Raw genomic sequence first — 8,497 nt, 5'->3', positions numbered from 1 at the left:
CCAATTCCCGTAAAATGGGGTTTAATTCAAACCCCAATTAACGCCACTCAGTTCCAGACCTCTGCGGTTCCATGGGTCCCCAATTCCTCATTTCTGCATTTCCATGGGTCCCCAAATCCACATTTCTGCATTTCCATGGACCCCCAAATCCACATTTCTGCATTTCCATGGATCCCCAATTTCATAAATCCCGAATCCCACATTTCTGCATTTCCATGGACCCCCAAATCCACATTCCTGCATTTCCATGGGTCCCCAATTCCTCATTTCTGCATTTCCATGGATCCCCAATTTCATAAATCCCCAGTTCCACATTTCTGCAATTCCATGGATTCCCAAATCCACATTTCTGCCGTTCCACAGGTCCCCAATTCCATACGTCCCCAATCCCATATTTCTGCATTTCCATGGATCCCCAATCCCACATTCCTGCAATTCCATGGGTCCCCATTTCCATGGGTCCCCAAATCCATATTCCTGCATTTCCATGGGTCCCCAAATCGATATTCCTGCGATTCCATGGGTCCCCAATCCCACATTCCTGCATTTCCATGGGTCCCCAACCCCTCCGGCCGCTCCCCGCGCTGTCCCCAAATCCCCGGACGCGTCCCCTCTGTCCCCATTCCCAAACCCGTCCCGCTCCCCCCTTTTTCCGGCACCGCTGGAAATCGGCCCCGAGCGCCTCCCAAAACCCGAGAATTCCCCCCAAAATCCCGGTTCCGGCGGGGCTGGGCTTGGACCCGGCTCCCGAATGTTCGGGAGAAGCCTGGGCAGGGACAGACTCGGGATTTGGGATGGGGACGGGAAGGAAAAACGGGGGGCGAGCTCAGGAGACCCCACAATTCCCCCATCCCGCTCCTTTCCGGGGGTTTCGCCCCAAATCCGCGCCCTGGGTGAGAAAATCCCGATTTTCCCGATTTATTTTCCCGATTTATTTTCCCGATTTCTTCCGGCGTTTAAAACCCCAGAGGGCAGCGAATTCCAGCTCCGCTCCGGGGCCGCTCCCCAAATTCCTGCGGCCCTTTCGGGGTCCGCGGGTGCGGGAGGAGAATTTGGCAGCGAAACCCGCGGGATTTGGGTGCTTTTAAAAAAAACAAAACAAAACAAAACCAAACCAAACAAAAATCTCCAGCGGCTGCCAGGGCTCTGCCGTGACCCCGCAGGCGGCCCCGCCGCGGGTGTTTTTGTTTGCTGAGCAAACAGAGCCGGGAAGCCGCGGAAATAAATCCGTGGAAATCCATGGAAATCCGTGGAAATCCGTGGAAATCCCCGCGATCCTCGCGGCCATTCACACCTCCTTATTTGGGTCAAAACCGGGCAAAATAACAGAAGGGAAAAAAACATAATAATAATAATAATAATAATAATAAATAAAATTAAATAACAATAAAAGAATAAATAAAATTATAATTATAATTTAAAGAAATCAAGCCGGCCGAGAGGGCTGGGAGCAGACGGACTCTGCGGGAATAACGCGGGGTGGGGTTTTTTGGGGTTTTTTGTTTTTTTGGGGTTTTTTTGGTGTTTTTTTTTGTTGTTTTTCGGGAGGATTTGGGGCGGACAGAGGCGCCTTGTTCGGCTCACCCCGCGCTCACCCCCATTCATCACCCCCGACACTCGCGGGGCCTCTCGCCCTTTTCATCCCCGGCCCCCGCGGTGACACCGCCGCCGTCCCCTCCCCGCCGGGGGCTCCCAAACACCCGAAACGTCCCCAAAACGCCGGAACCTCCCGATTTCCAGCGCTCATTCCGTGCCCGGAGCCGCTGCTCCCCGCACAGCCCGGCCCGGGGTTCCGAGGGAGGAGAACGAGCGCGGAACGAGGAAAAACGAGGCGGAAAAAAGCGCTCAGTTCCCCTCCCTCTGCGGTTTTCTCGCCTTTCCCCGAGGAGCTTCCGCACGGGCGGAGGCGGGGGCTGCGGTTTTGGGGATTTTGATCCGAAATTTTCGGCACCACCGGGAGGATTTGCAGCGCCCGAAACCCGCGCGGGGGCGGCGGCGGATCCCGGGAATTCCGGCACGGGCCCGCCTGGCCCCGGCACGGCGGGGGTTAAACCAGCCCGGGGGGCACCCCCGGACCGGGATTGGCACCCCCGGACCGGGAATTGCAACCCCCGGATCCTCCTCCGGGGCGCTCAGGGCTGCAGAGCCCCGGGAAGGTGTCCGGGCTGGAAATCGCATTTTCCTGCTTTCCTAGTTCCGTAAATCCCCATTTCCCCAAATCCCCATTTCCCTGCGTTTTCAGGTCTCCAAATCCCCAATTCCCGGTGTTCCCCCGTTTCACACAATTCCCGTTCCCGTGTCCCGCTGGGAAGGTGCCGCACGCCGGGACAAGGGGACACGGCCAGGATGGGGACATGGCCAGGACGGGGACACGGGGACAGGAGGACACGGCCAGGACGGGGACAGGGGGACAGGGGGACACAGGGACAGGGGGACACGGGACCCGCGGCTCCGGCACCGCCGCACCCTTGGAGCGCTCCCCAAATCGCTGCAAACCGCCCCAAACCCGCGGGGGAGCCGCGCCGGGACCCCCGCGTCCCTTCCCCGCCCATCCCCGGCACCGGGGGGCGACCCCCGAACCCCCCCCCGATCGATGCCGCCGCCGCCGCCCTCCCGCCCCTCGGCCCCGAGCGCGGGGTTCGGGGATTTTTGGGGCATTTTCCGCGGATCCCCGCCGCTGTTGGCCGCGGTTCCTCATTGGCATTCCGGGCCCGGCCTGACCTCTCCTTGCACCCGCAGCCGGGGCGGGGCCGGCGCGGCGGCTGCGCCCGGGAGCGCCCAGCGCGCTCTAATTCGGCGATTACTGTCACAGGGCCGTTTGTCACCGTGTCACCGCCCCGGGGACACTCGGCGGACGTCAGGGCCCCCCCGCCCTGCCCGGCGCTGCTTTCATCGCTGCGGATCCGATTCGAGAGCGCGGGGGAAGGGGCGAGCGGGGCGAGGCTCCAGCGCCGCAAACCCGCAATTTCACAAATCCCCCTTTCCGCAAATCCGCAATTTCCTAAATCCTCATTTCCCGGTGTTTCCAGTTCCTTGAATCCCCATTTTCCCGGGTTTCCATTTACATGAATCCCCATTTCCAAAAATCCCCATTTTCCGGTATTTTCAGTTCCCCAAATCCCCATTTCCCGGCGTTTTCATTTCCCAGTGTTTCCAGTTCCTCAAATCCCCGTTTTCCTGCATTTGCACTCCCATAAATCCCCATTTTCCCAGTGTTTCCAGTTCCATACGTCCCCATTGCCCCGTGATTCCATTTCCATAAATCCGCATTTACACAAATCCCCATTTCCCGGTTTTCCAGTGCCCCAAATCCCCATTTCCCTGCATTTCCAGTTGCCCTAAACCGCCCCAAAAATCCCCGGGATGAGGACGGACAGACGGACAGAGGGAGGGAGCGCCCTTGGAGCAGAGGCGAGCGCTCCCCACCCCCAATTAATCCCCGCATCAATTAAACACCGGCCAGGGCTGCGCTGCCTTCATTAACGCTCCCGCTGTTAATTACAGCAACAGGCGGGAGGCGCCCTCCCCCCCCCCTTTCCTTATTAATTAATTGCTGTCAGTAATTAATAGATCGGGGCGGGGGAGGGGCGGCGGTGACCCCGCTGTGACCCCGGGTGGGGGAGGGGCTGTCCCAAAAAAAAAAAAAAAAAGAAAAAAAAAGAAAAAAAAGGGAGGGAGGTTTTGGGGCGAAAACCTGGGAAAATCGGGTGTGGGGAAATTTATGGGGTGTGGGAAAATCTGGGATATTGAGACGGGAAAATCTGGAATTGTCTGGGATGCGGATGTAGGAAAATTTGGAATTCCAGTGTCGGAAAATCTGGGATGTTCTGGGATGCAGATGCAGGAAAATCTGGAATGCTGATATGGGAAAATCTGGGTTTCTCTGGGATGCAGATACAGGAAAATCCGGGTTTCCCTGGGATGCCGATGGAGGAACAGCCGGGCTTGCCGGGGCTGCTGCGCTCCCTTCCCGAGGCTTTCCCGGCTGGGAAATCTCGGCCGCTCCTCATCCTCCCTTGTCCGGGCTCCCTCTGGAGTCGGCCGAGAGAATCGGCACAAACCCGGCAATTCCGGGGAAAAAAACCCAAAAATGACAAATCCTAAAGGGGCCCGGCCGCCCCAAAGCCAGGCAGGGAATGAGGGGCGATGCGGGGACCCCCGGGAGGGGAATCCCGGGTTAAAACAAAAAGGGATAATTGGGGAGGGGTCCCGGCGGGGCGGGGGCAGAGGCACCGCGTCCACCCCGCACCGGGGATGCTCCGGGCGGGCACGGCCATCGCTGTCAGGTTATGGCATCAATCACTGTCAGGTTATGGCATCAATCACTGTCAGGTTATGGCAAAATCACTGTCAGATCATGGCAAAATCACTGTCAGGTTATGGCAAAATCACTGTCAGGTTATGGCATCAATGAATGTCAGATCATGGCATCAATCACTGTCAGATCATGGCATCAATCACTGTCAGATCATGGCAAAATCACTGTCAGGTTATGGCATCAATCAATGTCAGATCATGGCATCAATCACTGTCAGATCATGGCACCATCACAGCGACATTGATGGGGATTTAAAGGCGCCCCAGTTGTGGGCAATTGGTGACAATAAAATCTGTGACAAGTCCGCGGAGCCCGCGCCCGGAGAGACGGGGGGGAAAAGTGGGGGAAAAGGGGAAAATCTGGGTTTTTAGAAAAATAAAATAAAGGGGGGAGGGAGGAAGTGGCGGAAGGAAGTGGCGGAAGGAAGTGGCGGAAGGAAGTGGCGGAAGGAAGTGGCGGAAGGAAGTGGCGGAAGGAAGTGGCGGAAGGAAGGAAGGAAGGAAGGAAGGAAGGAAGGAAGGAAGGAAGGAAGGAAGGAAGGAAGGTTGGTTCGTTGGTTCCCGCCTGCCCCCAATGACCCTTTCCCTGCTTTTTTACCAATTCTCGCCTTTATTAATTCCAGAATTGCACAGAAAACATCGTGAAGGCAGCGACCCACGAAGCCTCCTCCCCTTTTCCCTAAAGGAAAACTGAGGCAGGGCCCATGCCCCGCCCCTAAAGGCTCCCTAAGCACCACCCCCGAGTGGGCAAACTGAGGCAGGGCCCCACCAATCCCCTTCTCCCCAGTGCCAAACAGCTTAAAGTGGGGCAGGGGCCCTCCAACCTCCTCGCTCCCAGTTCCTGAGTGGGGAAACTGAGGCAGGGCCCCATCAACACTCATCCCCCCAGTCCCAAACTGGGGCAGGGACCCCCTAATCCCCTTTTTCCCAGTCCCAAACTGGGGACGGGACCCCTAATCCCCTTTTTCCCAGTTTCCAACTGGTCAAACTGGGGCAGAGACCTCCCCATCCTTCTTCCCCCCAGTCCCCAACTGGAGGGGTCCAGCTCCCCTCCATCCTCCTTTCCCCCGGCTCCCTCCTGATCCCTTTCCCGGTGCCCCCCATTCCGAGCCACCCCGAGCTCCCCGGGTTCATGCCCAGGGGTTTTTGGGCGTGGGAAGATATCGCGATGATTCGCTCAAGATATCGCGATGTTACGATCAAGATATCGCGATGTTTCGCTCAGGCGGAAGCCCTCCCCTTTTACCGTTTCCCCCGTTATAAATGACCCCGTTCGCCCGTTAATTATCGCCGTTTCACCGTCCCCCGCATTGGTGACTGCGTGTGCTTGGCCCGTGTGGCACGGGCGCTGCCACCGAGCCGTGCTCGACCCGCGGACCAAGCGGCGGCACAAGCGCTGCCGAAACCTGGGAACGAACCGGGGACCTTCCCGCTCCCGCCCCGAGGCGCCGTTACCTCCAGGGGCCGCCGGGCCGGGCCGGGACCGGGAATGGCGCCGCCTGAGCGGAGATGCCTCAGTCCAAGCGGGAGCTGGACGAGCTGAAGCCGTGGATGGAGAAGAGGGGGAAACGCGTGCCCGGCTTCTCGGAGCCCACCGCGGTCACTGCGGCCCTCAGCTGCGCGGGCGAGGGCATGGAGCAGGAAAAAGCAGCTGAGCACCTCAAACTCTTCCTGGATGAGCCCACCCTGAGATTTGTGGACAAGCTCTTGGAGGCAGTGGAGGAAGGACGGAGCTCCCGGCGCGCCAAATCCAACAGCGACCGGAACCGCAAACGGGAGCTAAAGGACGTGTTGGGGGATGGCGCTGAGGTGTCCAGGGAACCCTCTGGTGCCAAGAAACGGCGCATCCCACGGTTCGAGGAGGTTGAGGAGGAGCCTGAAGTCATTCCAGGCCCACCATTGGAGAGCCCAGGGATGCTGACCGAGCTCCAGATCAAACAGATGATGGAGGCAGCCACACGACAGATTGAGGAGAGGAAAAAACAGCTGAGATTCATCAGTCCTCCAACACCACAGGTCAAAATTTCTTCTTCATCCCAGCCGGAGCGGCTCCCCATCGGCAGCACCATCCAGGCCTCTCAGGCAGCCACGTTCATGAACAGTGCCATGGAGAAGGCCAGGAAGGCTGCAGAGCTGCAGGCCAGGATTCAGGCTCAGCTGAAGCCAGGGCTCATTGGCAGTGCCAGCACGGTGGGACCGGCCAAGCTGCACGCCCTGGGCATTGCGGCCCCGAAAGCGGAGCTGAAGGATCGGACCAAGCCAGCACCGCTGGTCCTGGATGAGCGGGGCCGGACCGTGGATGGCAGCGGGAAGGAGATCGAGCTCACCCACCGCACGCCCACCCTGAAGGCCAACATCAGGGCAGTGAAGAGGGAGCAGTTCAAGCAGCAGCTGAAGGAAGAGCCCTCGGAAGATGTGGAATCAAACACGTACTTTGACCCACGGGTCTCCATAACCCTGGCCCAGCAGCAGAAACTCAGCTTTAATTTCCATGAAAAAGGCAAATTTGAGAGAATTGCCCAAAGGCTGAGAACAAAGGCTCAGCTAGAAAAGCTGCAGGCAGAGATCTCCCAGGCTGCCAGGAAAACTGCGATTCACACTTCCACCAAGTTGGCTCTGACCACCCCAAAGAAGGAGCTGAAGGAGGGGGAGATCCCAGAGATTGAGTGGTGGGACTCCTGCATCATCCCCAACCGCCTGGGGTTCAAAGGTGGCGTGGCCCCAAAAAAGACGAATTCTTTGGGGTCACCAGCCTGGTGGAGCACCCAGCCCAGCTCAGCCCCCCGGTGGACAGCGACACGCCCGTGACCCTGGGCGTGTATCTAACAAAGAAAGAGCAGAAGGAATTACGGTGCCAGACACGGCGAGAAGCCCAGAAGGAGCTGCAGGAGAAGGTCAGGCTGGGCCTGGTGCCACCAGCAGAGCCCAGAGCGAGGATTTCCAACCTGTGCAGGAGCCAACAAGGGTGGAAGCTCACGTCCGAGCACAGGTGGCCAAGAGGCAGAAGGCTCACGAGGAGGCAAACACAGCACGGAAGTTCACGGCAGAGCAGCGGAAAGCCAAGAAGGTGAAAAAGCTGAAGGAAGACGTTTCCCAGGGAGTTCACATAGTTGTGTACAGGCTTCGAAACTTGAGCAGTCCAGCAAAAAGATTCAAAATCGAGGCAAATGCTGGGCAGCTGCACCTCACAGGAGCGGTGGTCCTGCACAAAGCTGTCAATGTGGTGGTGCTGAAGGAGGCCCGAAAGCGCAGAAGAAATTCAAACGCCTTGTGCTGCACCGAATAAAGTGGGATGAGCGGACGTCAAACACAAAGGGAGAGGACGATGATGACAATGGGTCTGGTCGGTCCGTTAAGAAAACAAACAAATGCTGTCTGGTTTGGGAGGGCACGGCGCAGGATCGCAGCTTCGGCCGGGTGAAGTTGAAGCAGTGCCCCATGGAGGAGGTGGCGCCGGAGCACCTGGGGCAGCGCAGAGCCGAGCGCTACGGGGACCTGGCGCTGGGCAAGGCCGCGCTGGAGCCCAGGGGCTGGGCCGGCCCTGGCTGCTCCTGTCCCACAGACCCTGAGCCCCCATCCTCAGCACCCCTATTAAAGACATAGTTTGTAAAACAAAACAAAAAAACCCCAAACAAAACAAAAAAAAAACCCCAAAACCAAAAAAAACCCAGTTAGAGATAGTTAACTTTTCATTTGTTAAACACCTACACTTACAAGTTTGTTACGGTTGTGTTACATTGCTCACGTTCAGTACATTTTGCCAGTTACACGCGTTTCCCACTCGCCAGTTTCAACCTCAGCATTTTCCAAATTTTTAGCGGGTCATAAAAGGCGGGGGAAATGTGGGAAGATATCGCGAGGTTTGGCTCAAGATATCGCGAGGTTACGCTCAAGATATCGCGAGGTTTCGCTCAAGATATCGCGAGGTTTCGCTCAGGCGGAACCCCTGCCCTTTTACCGTTTCCCCCCGTTATAAATGACCCCGTTCGCCCGTTAATTATCGCCATTTCACCGTCCCCCGCATCGGCGACTGCGTGTGCTTGGTCCGTGTGGCACGGGCGCTGCCACCGAGCCGTGCCCGTGCAGCGCCCGCGGTCACCAGCAGGGGGCACCGGCGGGACACTGGGCAGGGGACACTGGTGGGGGGACACCAGGCCACGCTGGTGACACTGGGCTATGT

The 8,497-nt window shown here is 58.0% G+C and overlaps 1 pseudogene; it reads left to right on the top strand.

The window, feature by feature from the left end:
- The first annotated feature begins 5,700 nt into the window (after window positions 1–5,700).
- LOC129134478 (U4/U6 small nuclear ribonucleoprotein Prp3 pseudogene) lies at window positions 5,701–8,153 on the top strand (annotated as a pseudogene).
- Window positions 8,154–8,497: the final 344 nt, after the last annotated feature.

The sequence above is a fragment of the Agelaius phoeniceus genome, chromosome 35, assembly GCF_051311805.1.
Source record: "Agelaius phoeniceus isolate bAgePho1 chromosome 35, bAgePho1.hap1, whole genome shotgun sequence".
In the NCBI taxonomy this organism is placed as follows: Eukaryota; Metazoa; Chordata; class Aves; order Passeriformes; family Icteridae; genus Agelaius; species Agelaius phoeniceus.
This window is presented reverse-complemented; position numbering and strand designations above follow the sequence as displayed.